Source organism: Pristis pectinata, chromosome 3 (assembly GCF_009764475.1).
Source record: "Pristis pectinata isolate sPriPec2 chromosome 3, sPriPec2.1.pri, whole genome shotgun sequence".
NCBI lineage: Eukaryota > Metazoa > Chordata > Chondrichthyes > Rhinopristiformes > Pristidae > Pristis > Pristis pectinata.
Genome location: NC_067407.1, coordinates 49,109,278 through 49,125,091, shown reverse-complemented (window position 1 = coordinate 49,125,091; position 15,814 = coordinate 49,109,278).

Below are 15,814 nucleotides of genomic sequence, written 5' to 3'. Positions count from 1 at the left end.
TTTGTTCACTTCAACAGATATGGCTTAAGTTTATTATCCCTTCAAATTATCATCTCTTCTTACTGTTATCTGTGATTGTTTCTTTAATCAATATTGCCAACTTTTCTATCTCCTTGTCTACCCTGTATGAAAACCTTATACCCAGGAATGTTAAGCAGCCAGACCTGTCCTTCCTTAAGCCAGGATTCAGTAATAGCCGAAATATATTTCCATGTGTCAATTTGTGTCTTTGTCTCAACTGCCCTATTAATTAAACTCTTTGTATGTATGTAGGTATACACAATAAGCACAGCCTTTGCTCTGTTTCCCTAACACTCAATAATTTTTTGCCTTCCATTTTCAGTTCTGATTTTCTCCCTTTTGAATTTATGCTCAGTTTCCCTCCCCTGCCAAGCTAATTCAAACTCTCCTCAACAGTACCACCAAGGCTTCTGGAATGTTTGCTTTCATTAATCGAGGTATTGAGTATAGGAGTCAAGAAGTTATGATCCATCTCTATAGATCTCTGACTAGGCCGCACTTAGAGTATTGTGTGCAGTTCTGGTCACCTCACTATAGGAAGGATGTCGAGGCTTCAGAGAAGGTGCAGAGGAGGTTTACTAGGATGCTGCCTGGATTAGAGGGCATGTACTATCAGGAGAGGCTGGACAAACTTGGGCTATTTTCTCTGGAGCAGCAGAGGCTGAGGGGTGATCTGTTGGAAGTGTATAAAATTATGAGGGGCATAGATAGGGTGGACAAGCAACATCATTTTCCCATTACTGAGCGATCCAATACCAGAGGGCATGCATTTAAGGTGAGAGGGGGTAGGTTCAGAAGAGATGTGAGGGGTAAGTTTTTACTCAGAGAGTGGTGGATGCCTGGAATACTTTGCCTGATAGGGTGGTGGAGGCAAATTCACTGGGGGCTTTTAAGAGGGGCTTGGATGGGCACATGAATGAGAAGAAAATGGAGGGACATGGGCATTCTGTAGGTAGGAGGGAATAGCTATGTCAGCACTACATTGTGGGCTGAAGGGCCTGTTCTGTACTGTACTGTTCTATCTTCTATGTTCTATGTAAATCTGCCCATGGGAATACTGACCTTACCATCTCTCCAGCCACCCATTCGTCTGCACTGAGCTCCTATTTCTAGACTCACTAGCATGAGGCATCAGCAGTAATCTGGAGATTATTACTTTGAGGTCTTGCTTCTTAATTTCTTTCCTAACTCCTTAAAATCTGTCTGCAGGACCTCATTCCTTTTTCTACAAATGCTCTGGCTGGTTACTCTTCCTTTCTATAACATTCAGCAGCCTTTCATTAATATTTTTAATTGTTGGCACCAGGAAGGCAACATACCGTCCTGAAATAATGCCCGCTACTGCCGAAAGGCTTTCTTTTCCCCTAACTATTGAATCCCCTGCAATTATATCCCCCTTGGTTTTTCCTTTCTATTCCTGCACAACTGAACCATCCATGGTGTAATAATCTTGGCTCTGGCTGCACATCCAAGGGGAACCCACCGCTCCCCCCACCCCCACAACATGTGTATTAGAACCAAATACTAATTTGAAAACAAAATATCTTCAGATTGTGATGAAGGGTCTTTGACCTGAAACATTAACTCTGTTTCTCCTCCCACAAATGCAGCCTGACCTGATGAGTATTCCCAGTATTTTTTGTTTTCATTGTAAATTTCCAGAATTTTTTTTTATTTTCAAGATATCTTCAGGATCTGCCCAACTATCTGCCTGCTTTTTTTTTAACTCCTCTGGCAGTCACCCATTTCTTCTCTGCCTGCACTCCGTTGAACTACAGTGTGACCACTTTCTGAAGCACACTATTCACGAAGCACTCAGCCTCACAGATGGACTACAGTGGCTCAAGTTCCAAAAGTTTGAGCTTGAGCTCCTCCAGCTGACAATACTTCCTTCATCTATAGTTGTTCAGGACATGGGAAGCAATCTGGATTTTCCAAATGGCACAGGATATACATTTCTTGGAAACAAGTTGTTCTGCCATGCTTCTTTTTATTAACTTACCTCAACATGCAGAAACAAAGTCTCAGAACAGTGCTAGAGAAACAAAGGACTGCAGATGAAAGAAAGGACTTCAGTCCTGAAGAAGGGTCCTGACCCAAAATGTTGACTGCCTGCTTTTCTCCATGGATGCTGCCTGGCCTGCTGAGTTCCTCCAGCATCGTTGTGTTTTTCATCTCAGAACAGTATCTCTTCTCCCCACACACCAATCTCAAGTTTCATGCTTTGTAAAAGAAGTACCATATAACTGGATTGCATAAGATTTAGAGAAACAAAGGACTGCAGATGCTGGAATCTAGATGAAAAACACGATGATGCTGGAGGAGCTCAGCAGGCCAGGCAGCATCCGTGGAGAAAAGCAGGCGGTCAACGTTTTGGGTCAGGACCCTTCTTCCGGACTGAAGATAGGAAAGAGGAAGCCCAATATATAGGAGGGAAAAGCAGGGCAGTGATAGGTGGACAAAAGAGGGGAGGCAGGGTGGGCACAAGGTGGTGATAGGTAGATGCAGGTAAGAAATAGTGATAGGCAGGTGAGGGGGAGGAGGGGAGAGAAGATCCACAGGGGGAAGGGTCAAAGGTAAGGAGAGAAAGGGAAAAAAAGAGATATGCTAGGAAAGGGAAGGAAAAAAGCACATGGGGAGGGGGGGGGAATTACTTAAAGTGGGATAATTCAATATTCATGCCAATTCTCCCACTTTAAGTAATCCCCTTCCCAACCACACTTCTTCTCTTCTTCCCTTTCCCAGCCTACCTCTCTTTTTTTCCCCTTTTCTCCTTACATTTGACCCTTCCCCTGGTGGATCTTCTCTCCCCTCCTCCCCACACTGCCTATCACTTTCTCCTACCTGTGTCTACCTGTCACCACCTTGTACCCACCCTGCCTCTCCTCCTGTGTAAGATTTATTCTTGCTAAACTCTCTTGTATTTCTACTCACTAAAACTCAGACCTGAACCAGTCTTGCTGACAGTAATTATTAAGTAACCAGTTCCAGCTAGCCATTTAATTAACTGTGCCAATGCTACCAGTAAGCAACCTGTGTACCACTGACTTACATTCAAATTAGACATGGTTAGATATTGCAGGAAATAACAAGTGTCTTCAGAATGGGAGAAAATTGGGCAAACGTACTGCTTAACTTGATAACTATAAAAACAGAACCTAGATCTAGGAACACTATTACATTTACAAATATCCCACATTCTTATATTCCCATCATATTTCAAATAATCTAAACCTTAAGATATTCAGGTACATTAATTTGTAATGATGATTATAATCATAAAATAAATCACCCTGAACAAGTGAAAAGAGCCATTTGAAATTGTGCTTGTGATAAAATCACTTTCTGATATGGGTCACTTTTCACTACTGATATCATTTTTGATGTTCCTTCATTGGGAAACCAAGAATGGAAGAGTAAGGCACAGATTACAACAACTTTCAATTGTACAGCACCTTTAAGGCATTTTACAGAAGAGAAACAGTCATCAAGCACTATATAATACTCCAGCATTCTCTGAGAATTTAGTTAAAGAGGTAGTCTCAAGTCTGAAATCTCAATCTGATAAAATCTTTTTTATCAGATTGAGACCTGCACAGTGAAGGGTTTAAAGAGAGATTCAAAGTGTAGAGTCAAGAGGACTAAAATTTCTTCACTGATAATGGAACAGAGGGAAGTCAGAAGAACAGGGTTATCCATCTCATTGATGAAGATTTCAGTAGAAGTGAGGGTGAGTTAAATGGAGAAATGTATATTCTGTAGATGGATAGGATACAAGGATTGAAGAATTCCGAAGCTCAGACAGGTTTGGATATATGTAGGTTGGTGTGAGGGTGAAACAGTGAGTGACGAAATGTACCCTTGAGTAAAGAGGATCGAGCTTCACAAGCTTCTGACAGAGCACCTGGTATTGTGGTTCAATATTACCACTTTTGTACATTACTGAATGAAATATACAAATTTCATTCAGTAATACACAAAAGTATAAGAGTTAAAGGAAAGAGCATGAGAGGTTTACACAAACCTTGAACTAATAGCTGTCCTCAAATACCCTGATCTTTACCACCACCACCTACCTGGATACAGTAATGATCAGTAATAAAATACAGCTTCCAGTACTTGCATGAAGCATATTCTTTGTGCAAAGGAGCCATAGAACCCTCAAGGGTTATAACCAGGCTCACCTGGCAGCAAGTTGTCACTTGTTAGGAGTAATACTGTAGAAGTGCATTCTATGAATGCCTGCACTTTGGGAAAACCATGCCAGCAAGTCCCTCTGCTATTTTGCTTGCAGAGATGGACTGAAGGAAAAAGAGTTAAGTCTCCTAACTTTGACTATGAAGCTTTGGTGACCTCCCTAATGCAGTGGTGAGCAGCATATTGTGAGATGTGATAGAGATCAACATCCTGGGACTAGTCCAGAAGCTGGGATGCTGAGAGTGAACGTGACTTTGACCTCCATGGATAAAGAAGTCCAGGCTCAAGTTAGCTTTTAAAATCACAGGAGGTCAGATATCTGAGTGGAGGCGAAGAAAGTATTTTGAGTGCTGACCTTTAAATAGGGCAGTCTCTGGGCTGATTATTTGGTGACTTGCTAAGACCTGTCAATTTTTTCAGACCAGTGAGTTTGAAAATTGGTCTTGAGATGAATGTTGGAATACTGTGGATGTCATTCGTGGAAGGTTCACATTGGAAAATAGACACTGGCAGAAATGAAAATCCCACCAAAAAGTCAAGGTCAAATTTCCCAAGGGCAATGTGGGAATGTGTGCAAATTACTCTGTGTTAGGGCAATTTTGATCTGTATGGTGCTGTTCCTTTCAGAGTGGTATGAATAATATTCAGGCCACAAACATCTTTGTAGAAGTGTCTTCCAAGAAGACTTAGAAAAACTGATAAAAAGATAAATCTGAACTTCCAGAAAAGCTTTAACAAAGTTCCCAAAAATATCTAATACATATGAATGAAATAACAAATTCAAAGAAGAGCTTGGAAATAGATTAATTAAAAAATATTTGAATGGTAGAAAATAATGATAGCTGTCAGGACACTATCATATGGGGACAGATATGAGGAATGATTCCAAGGACAGGTATTGAGACTCCTTCTGTTTCAAGTGAGCGCATAAGTTGTTAAATCGTGTAGAAATACAGAAGATAGACCAAGGCAGTAGCACTGGATTGTAGGAATTAGATCAACTCTCAGGAAGCATTTGTTTGTGCACTAAATAGTTCGCACATGGAAAATGTTCTGGCTGTGTTGGGGAACAGTCCTTGGATACAAGAATGGAAATACTGAAGGTGTTTAAAGTTGGATGAATTAACTAAGGTAGGCAGGAAGGCTTTCATTTTATGATCTTGTGATCATGAGGAGGTAACCATTGGCCTTGAAACCATTCAGAACCAAACACTGAGGATATTTGTAGGAACTGGGAATTTTAAGTTATGAAAGAGCAGACCCCAAGAAAATTCAGTGGAAGTTTTCAAGAGTATTAGTGCAATTTATAATAATTGATCAAAAAGAAAATGTTCACTATGGCAAAGAATTCAAAAATATCTAGTTAGGATAACTTAAAGATACATAAATTAAGATTAGATGTAAATTAGCATAACCTACTAACTCAAATGCAAAGTACAACTCTTGGAAAGCCCTGTGGAACAAAAATAGGTTCTTGAGATATGTTTGGAGGGTACACTTCCCTAGACTGCTCCAAAAGCACATCTCAGTCCCTGCAACCTCTATCACCAAGAAGGACAAAGGCAGCAACCACAGGTGAGTTCCACCCCTCCAAGTCGTGTAGCATTCTGACTTGGAAATATAGTGCTAGTCCTTCATCTTCACTGGGTCTAAATCCTGGAACTCCCCACAGTGGAAGTACCTTTGCCAGAAGGAACATAGCCTTTCAAGAAGGTAGCTGACCACCAGATTGTCAAGGGCATTTAGAAAGGGACAATAACCACTGGCCTTGCCAGTGATGCCCCAATCATTTAAAATGAGTAAATGGAAAGAAAAAGTGGCTGGGGTTGCTCGCTACAAGAGGGAGGGGTTCATTGGGATTGTTGGTACTTTCCTGTACTAAAGAATGTACATTTTTATGAAGGGGTCAGTTCTATTAAAGCATAAAGAGGTAGATGACTCATTGTCCTAGATTTTGAAGACATTAACAATGCCTTTAAAGTTAATCAGGTCAGATCATGTATCTTATTTTCTGTAATTTGTAATGGTCCCTATTATTTTTATCAATACCACAAGTGACTCAAAGGCTGAACTATTGTTGTCATTGGCCTAAATTAGGTTATCTCCTCCACAGGATATTATTGTAGAAAGTATAATAAATCTATTTTTTTATTTTGAAAACAGAATACTTCATGATGAATTTCTAATGGTCCTCTCCTCAAGTTACATTTTTAAGATGAAAGCTTTGTTACATGACAGATTATCTGGATTCTAAAATGTATCAAAAGAAGCAAAAAGTGTTCAAAGTGTGGCTTTTGTATAAAACAGTAGATAGATGTAGATTTGAAGGACAAACATTAATTACAAGGAGCTTGTTTAGATAAAGTCATAATGGAATGTGTTTTTATAGATTAATTAATAATGGAGTGCCTCACAGCATTGAGTGCTGAAAATTCAACCTGGGTGTGATGGTCAGTAAATATAGGGAAGAAATATGAGAGGCAAAGAATCTGGATCTCATGGTAATGAATATAGGATGAAGCTTCAAAAAATTGGAGGAGAAGAACAGCAACCTTAAGAGCAAGGAAAGTATTTTAAGGGAAATCCTAACTATTTGGTTGAGAAACAATTTCAGCTGTGCAATGTAACTGATGTGAATGCTTCCATTATTCATTGAGAGAGAAGTATGATGAAGGATAAGTTTAGTTACAGTACATTATAAACAAAGGGGGAATCTTGCAGTTATCAAAAATATTGATCGTATATGAAAAATAGATGATGTGAATCAAACGTACAACATCTTGGGAAATAATTTATTCAACACTGGAACAATGAGAAAATATGTGTTGGTACTCCATCAATCAAGATTGGGCATAAAGAATGGGGAGCTGTTAATCATGGGAATCTCGTTCTGTTGCCAAAGGGTACTCTGGAAGAAGCAATACTTTAATAATTACAGCTTAGCCTCATAGTAAATATGGTTGGGTGAGACTTGAATGCCACTGATCTCTAAAATTCCGCAATGTATGAGACCTAGCCTGTCTGTTCAGCAGGTTAGTGGATAGCTAAAAATGCACAAGAACGTTATCTGTCTGGCCCTTGCTCCGCATTCAATGGTAGGTGGAGCAAAATGAGACAAGAAAGCTTTAGTGCAGTCAGGACAAGTGCAAACAATGATTGAGCGCTACTTTGCATTGGCTCAAGAGAGGGAGGAAAATATTTCAAATCAAATTGCTCATGATGGAGATAGAATGGGGCAACCTGTATTGAAGTCACAGAGCATGCAGCAGAAATTCGGCCCCCCTTTTCAGCAGGAGTGCCCACTGGAGGGGAGCCAGCCTTCAACAATGGTTATTCCTAGGTTGTAAACTCTCACAGTGTTGAGTGGCATCTTCATGATTGGTGGAGATCTTGCCTCTAAACACTTCCTCCTCTTGCAGGGGAATCTAGGCTAATATTTCTGCTCTCTCTGTACTTACTGACTTTTGTTTCAAGTCAATTTATTTGAACAAAAGATCTCCAGTTCACACACGATGTAAAAATACCATAACTGACTAAGCACAATAAATGGGAAACACATTTGTAGAGAAAGCAATAAAGATCAGATTTAATCCTTTTTGATTGAATATGCTGCAGGGCTGCAACAGTTCTCTACTAAGTTATATGTGTTGCAACGGAGAAACACAGAGGAAGCAATAGCTACAGCCAACCATCGAGAAAACCTTCAGACAATAGGAAAGACTGTAAAATAACTTTAATGCTACATATATTGGTTATGACACCTTATTAAAGCTCAACACAGGTGAAATTAAGGAACAGGAAGAACATGAGATACTGTCATTATAATGGAAACATGATATACTCCTTACACATTACAGGGAAGATCTTCAGAATTAAATATTTTCTGAAGTCTAATGAGGTGCATATCCTATAACTTGACACAAAGTGCAATGTGAAACAATTAGACAAAGTCTGGCTTCTTGATGTAAGAACTCAGAACACTGAAAGGAGGGCGAGGTGTATTTGCGTTAATAATGACACATAAATACTAGTTCAAGGAACATTTGATGACCATTTAGCTGATTAAATTACATTACACAAAAAAATTGCACAATTGACACCCATGTGGCAATTATTTATATTTTCCAATATTTTAGGATTGTGATTATTTTTGGGTGTGCCCATCAAAGTGAGGGATATTAGTGTAGATGGACTAAAAGCTTTTCCAACTTGACCTTTGGTCTCATTGCCAAACACTTCCAGAGCAAGAACAATATGGAGCAGTTGTAGAGTTATTCCTAACAGTGTGCATTCAATCCAATCTTTATTGTCTACATTTCATTTGGTTTATTAATCATTGCAGTTCCCTTAATTTTGTTCCAATTAATGCTGACTGATGTTTGTTACTGTTTTTTTGAAACTTTTCTCACCAGCAACTGAGCAAGACCCATTTCTGGTACAGTCTTTGTGACTTTTGGATGAGAAATTGTCGCAGTTTTGGGCCCCATATCTAAGGAAGGATGTGCTGGCATTGGAGAGTGTCCAGAGGAGGTTTACAGCAATGATCCCGGGGATGCAAGGGTTGATGTATGAGGAGTTTAGAAGGATGAGTGGGGATCTCATTGAAACCCACTGAATATTGAAAGGCCTGGATAGAGTGGACATGGAGAGGATGTTTCCAGTAGTGGGAGAGTCTAGGACCAAAGGGCACAGCCTCAGAATAGAAGGACGTCCCTTTAGAACAGAGATAAGGAGGAATTTCTTTAGCCAGAGGGTGGTGAATCTGTGGAATTCATTGCCACAGACGGCTGTGGAGGCCAAGTCATTGGGTATATTTAAGCAGAGGTTGATAGGTTCTTGATTAGAAAGGGCATCAAAGGTTATGGACAGAAGGCAGGAGAATGAGGTTGAGAGGGAAAAATAAATCAGCAATGAATAAATGGCAGAGCAGACTCGATGTGCCGAATGGCCCAATTCTGCTCCTATGTCTTACGGTCTTATGGAACTATCAGTTTGGAGAAGAGGTAAACAACTGACTGTGATGCTTACTAATCCTCCTACAGTTATGTTTCAAATGTTAATTGTTTAATCAGGAAATTATATTATAGTCCTGTAAAGTTAATATAATTTCTTTTTAATGAATATTTTAATGGACATGCATAAAATATCATATAACATAAAGCTCCAATAATCTGACTAGGCTTGAGACTTCAGTGGTGTCGGACTGGCAGATTATAGAGACTATTAGATGGTATTCCTATTAATACCCTAACACACCTGTAAATGACTTTTTTTTAGATGCTACACAGTATTATAATAAATTTTCTGGTGAACCCAGTAATGTCATGGGACGTGGGAAATGGGTCATGGTTGGTTTAAAGGGAGCACGGAAACCAGGGCCGCAATCAGTTGAAAGGGAGAACGGGAACTGGATCACTGGTGATTTGGAACGGCAGTGAGTTGGAAGACAGTGGAAGATCTGGGGGTGTGGGAATCGGGACCCTGGTGAGTTGGAAGAGAATACTGGAACTAGACCCCCGGTGAGTTGGAAGGGAGCATGGTGAGCATCACCTGGTGAGCCAGATGCCTAACAATTAGGATTTCCTATGGAGGATTATTGGAGTTTTACTAAATACAGGCTTTAATATGTGCTCCTACCTGTTATAATCCCATAATGGTAAAACGTGGGCAGAGGACAAATGAAAATTAAGAAACTTAATTAAGTATTACTTAAGATTTATCCTTGACATATCTTAAATATTAGAAATCAGAAACTCAGAAATATATTTTAAGTAATTTGATTCTTTTGTCTGTCTGTTTCATGCACAAAGAAATTTATCACCATCGCTGAGAGTCTCAATGCCTGTGAGTTTGCATTTCTGTGAGATGTACTGCACACTCTAGTCTATAAGATTGCACTGTACCAGCCCAAGACTGGAAAGCTTCAGCACAGTTCATCAAATGTCACGGCTCAGGGACCCTCCCAAGTCTACATAAGGGTATTCCTGGAGTTCAGCCAGCTGAACTCGCAATTTACCACATGGAGTACAAGTATATTTCCATTTCCTCTCAAGCCAGGACAATTTAATTTATTAGGCATGGGCTTACAAAATTAAAAAGTCCTGTAGCATTTTAACACATGAAGTTGTGGTGGAACTCCTTTGGTTAGCAATGCCCAATTAAATTACTGGAGGTGAACTTGAGCTGTGGATGAATACTGACTGTGAATTCTATTTTGTATTTCAGTTGAAGAATACTCAAATGTAATTACTGTGGTATTCTGTGCTTAATGATTAACAACTGTACTTGGCCACAGAAGGAAACACAGACAAGAAAAAGATGTGAATTATTTGTCTTCTGTAGCAAGCACTGAATGAAGAGAGCATTCACACACCACCTCCCAGTCTGAGAGCATTAGCTGCATTTTAGGTTTCAGGCAGTCAAAACCCTGCTTAGTTTTTGCTTGACCTCCACCTGAGTGGAACTTTAACTGTCTGTTAAGGAAGAAATAAATTGTTTTTGTGTCATGCCTTTCACAACTGCAGGTCTACTTAAGGCTCTTCATTCCAAGTGAAGTGCTTTTAAGGTGTAATGATTGTAAGTCAAGTTAAGTCAAGGTTATTGTCATATGCACAAGTATGGTGAGGTATAGGTACAAGGAAAAGCTTACTTTTCATTGTCTGCAAACCTGCAACCAATTTGTACAAGGTAACGTCCCACAAACAGCAATTAGATCAATGACAAGGTTATCTACTTTCTGATGATGTTTGTTGAGGAATATATGCCACCATCCCAAAAAAGACTTGCCTGTTCTTTCCTCTTTTAATGACTTCAAGGGATGTTTTACATCTATGAGACAGGTCAGGGGAGCCATAGTTTAAAGTCTCATTTGAAAGACTGTACCACAGACAAAGCAGCACTTCCTCAATAATGCATTGAAGTATTAGTTCACGTTAAAGGCTCATTCATGTCCTGAAATCAAAAACGTCTGATTCAGGCAAGAGTGTTACCATTAGGCCAAAGCTGACATTATAGAAGGGTATATGCTTAGTGCTTTCACTCAAAAATTGCGGATTTTGGTTTTTTTACTGAAGTTATGTGTATATGCAAAGCAGAAACAGAGGGGAAGAAATTCAACTTTGGTGCTCATACTAAACACATGTAAAAGAATTAGCTGCTACTTGTACTTACCTCCCACGTGTTCAATTCTATGATGGAATCAGAGCTGATGAGGTGAGCACAAGTGACCAATACTCTTGCACATGTTCAGTACTTGCACCAAACATTAACTTTTCCCTTACAGCATTTTAGATTTTGCAAAGAGACCACTCAGTTCATCATGCCAGCATAAGCTTCCTGAAGCAGTTATACAGTTAGTCTTTACCCCACAATCTTACAATATTTTTATGGGTGCAGCAAGACTCTCCCCTCTCCCTGATGCAATTTGCAAACCAGATTTGATACTTGACTCACTCTGGATTTAAACTGAAGCGGTACAAGATTCCTTCCTCACCACTGCTTAGAGTTTAACTCAGGAATCAGGTCAAGTACTCTCTCTAAACTTACACCTCTGTTTTAAAATTGGTATACAATTGAAGTCACTCCAAAACCTGAAATTGTGGTGTAATTGCTGACATTTTAAGAATATAGGAAAAAAATATTAGGAAATGAGAAGATTGAAATTTCAGGAAAATTTTTAATAAACGGATCACCAAGGATATAGATGGCAGTGCATTAGCAGTGCTTCTCCCTTCTGTTGTTACAGCCTCCAGGTATAAGGATCAGATAGTTTCAAACAAACAAATCAGTGTTTCTCTTAGCTAACTGCAAGGGTGAAGTTTCGTCATGTTTATATTTAATTATGAAAGTAATACATGGTTTTAAGGACGTATTACCAAACTGGGTCAAGTTAACAAAGCGACATTTTCAGATTTGTTCTTTTATCAAATTTTCCCCATACACTGAGAGTCTAAAGATGCAGCGTGTATGTAAAGGCTGATTGAGGGCCTGGTCAGTCTTAGTATTGATGCCCTTCAACACTCAATAATATACCTACATTCACTTTTGAGACTTCACATGTGAAAAGTGGTGTCTGGTACAAATTACTGAAGAACTGGAGGAAGGGCCATACTGGACCTTGTACTGGGAAACAATCCTGGCCAGGTGACTGACTTTTCAGTGGGAGAGCATATTGGAAACAGTGGTCACAACTCCTTAAGTTTTAAGATAGTTATGAATAAGGAAAAGTCTGGACCTAGGGGGAAAAGTATTAAATTGGGGCAGGGTAAATTACAGCATTGTTGGGCAGGACCTTGGGAGAGTAAATTGGGAGCAGCTGTTATTGGGTAAATCCATGTCTGACATGTGGGAGTCATTTAAAGATCAGCTGATCAGAGTTCAGGGCAGGCATTTTCCATTAAGGAGGAAGAAGAAAAATGTTAAGGTAAGGAAACCTTGGATGATGAGGGAGGTTGTAAATTTACTCAAAAAGAAAAAGGAAGCAAACATAAGATTTAGGAAGCTGAAATCAGACAGGGCTTTTGAGGAATATAAAGAAAACCAGAAAGAACTCAAGTAAGGAATTAGGAGGGCAAAAGGGGACATGGAACGCCCTTGGCAAGTAGGATTAAAGAGAATCCCAAGGCATTTTTCATATACATTAAAAACAAGAGGGTAACTAGGGAGAGGGTAGGACCTTTCAAGGATAAAGGAGGGAAATTATGCTTGAAGTCAGAGGATGTCAGCAAAGTACTAAATGAGTATTTGCATCGGCATTCAATAAGGAGAAAGACATGGAGGACAGTGAGATCAGCACGGGATCTAATATGCTAGGGCATTTTGAGATCAAGAAGGAGATGGTGGTGTGGTAATGATCTTAGATATGACAAGATATCTTTATTAGTCACATGTACATCGAAACACACAGTGAAATGGATCTTTTGCTTAGAGTGTTCTGGGGGCAGCCCCCAAGTGTTACCACGCTTCCGGCACCGACATAACATGCTCACAACTTCCAAACCCTACGTCTTTGGAATGTGGGAGGAAACTGGAGCCCCCGGAGGAAAACCACGCAGACACGGGAAGAACATACAAACTCCTTACAGACAGCGGCTGGAATTGAACCTGGGTCGCTGGCGCTGTAATAGTGTTACGTTAACTGGTACATTACCGTGCCTGCCCTCATTGTAGTTATGGGCGGAGAAATGGCAAGTCAGAATTGTTGCATTTTGTGAGGTCAAATGTAAAGGGAAGGTATACAGTTAATGGCAGGACCTTAACAGCATTAATGTACAGAGGGACCTTGGGGTCCAAGTTCATACCTCCCTGAAACTCACAACACAAGTAGATAGAGTAGTAAAGAAGGCGTATGGCATGCCTGCCTTCATCACTAGGGGCATAGGGTTTAAGAGTCAGGAAGCCAGGTTGCAGAAGTATAAAACCTTGGTTAGGCCGCACTTGGAGTTTTGTGTGCAGTACTGGTCGCCCCATTACAGGATTGAGGTGGAGGCTTTGGAAAGGATTCAGAAGAGGTTTACCTGGTAGCTGCCTGGATAGAGGGTATTAGCTAAGGAGAGGTTGAACAAACTTGGATTGTTTTCTCTGGAGCATTGGAGACTGAGGGGAGACCTGATAGAAGTTTATAAAATTATGAGAGGCATACATAGGGTAGACAACCATAATATTTTTTTCAGGGTTGAAATGTCAAGTAATAGAAGGCATAGCTTTAAGGTGAGGGGAGAAAGTTTAAAGAGGATGTGCAGGGCAAGATTTTTTTTACACAGAGAGTGGTAGGTACTTTGAACGCACTGCCAGGGGTGGTAGTGGAAGCAGATATGATAGTGGTGTTCAAGAGGTTTTTAGATAGGCACATGAATATGCAGGGAATGGAGGGAGAAGGATTAGGCACAGGCAGGGATTAGTTTAATTTGGCATCATGTTCGGCACAGGCATTGTGGGCCAAATGGTCTGTTCCTGTGCTGTACTGTTTTATGTTCTATTTTTGACTGTTGCCACTTGTGAAGCTTGCCCCACCAAGGAGGAGGAAAAGTTTAAAATTTCCTTTAAAAGTTTCAAAAAGATCATAACTATTTAGATTCATCACAAGTATTGTAGATGGCCTATTTCTGTGCATGAATATAGGATTACGTAGGATATATGGCACACAAAGTAGTCGATCGCTGCAGTTATGCTCCATCCCAGATTCCTCTTGGCTTTCCCCATCTAAATCTATCTATTCCATTCTCCCTCGTATGCTTGTCTAGAGGTTTCTTAAATCCAGCTAAACTATCAACATCAACTGCTCCCTGTGACGGTGACTTCAGGTACCTAAAGTGGTAATTCAGCCCATTTCCTTTTTCTCTTAATCTCCCACACAATCTTTATTTCAGAGAGAGAGAGAGAGCAAGGGAGAATCTAATCCCAGTTGGCTCTGACACAATCTAATTTCAAGCACTAATTCCCTGTTAGAAGATTTTGTTAAATTTGTGTTAATAATGACCTTTGGATGAGAACTTTCTTGTGATTATTTTACATGTGCAACTTTGTTCCTGTCTTACTAACTATTGCAAACAATCTGTCACTATCCAATTTATAGTAATCCTTTCTAATATTGTAAACCTCCATTAACCTTCTCATCTACACCTGAACATACTCTCACTGGCTTGCGTTCAAAATGGCAAAGCAATTTTTTTGTCACATCCCCAAGGGCTTAAATTTGTGCTGAGAAGTTATTCCATGATACATGGCACCATCACAAGCTCATCTAAGTGGCCAAAGGCAAAGACTCCTCCACTATTATCAGGCTCAAAATTGGCCGAGCTACAGTGTACAGTTTTAATATGGTTCTGGTAACAGAAATTCACCCTTACAGAATTCACAAATCACTGCTAAAAATTTTGATATACAGAATAAAAATTTGATCTTATGGCTTTTATAGGAGAAAAAAAGAACTAAATAACCACAAAATGCGAAAGAAGCAACAAATTTTGCCAATTTTTGTCAAGGGTTCATGTTATGGAAAATTACGATACAGACAGTTTTCTAGGAAATCAAACTCTCTGCAACATGAGGATGCACTGTATTGCATTTCAGGGCTGAGAAATGTTTAATGGGAACCTAAGCTCATATATTTCACAATTAAACAGTTAATTCAAATGAAAACTGATGATTCCATTGACAATGGCTTTTGGTGATTCTGAATATATGGGTTCACCTTCATATTTCCCTCTTCCTTGTTTCATCTCAGATTCTCCCTGTCCATCTTCCCCAAATTGCTCATAATAGAATAGAGTGAGAAGAGGAGTTCACACAATTAAATTGATAAAGGGTGGCCAGGTATCCGTCTGAGAAAGAAAGATGGACTTGTATTCATGTAAGCACTTCTCACGACCTTAGGACATCCCAGTGAACTTTATTTCTAAACAATAGTTATATTGCAATGCAGATAATTTGCACTCAGCAAGCTCCCAAAATCAGCAATGTGATAATGATTAGATCAGTTGTTTTAGTGATATTGATTAAAGAAGAAATATTATCCAGGATGTACGAAAGAACTCACCTGCTTGTCTGCAAAATATAGCCTGAGATCTACCTACCCTGAGAGGTCAGAAAGGATTTT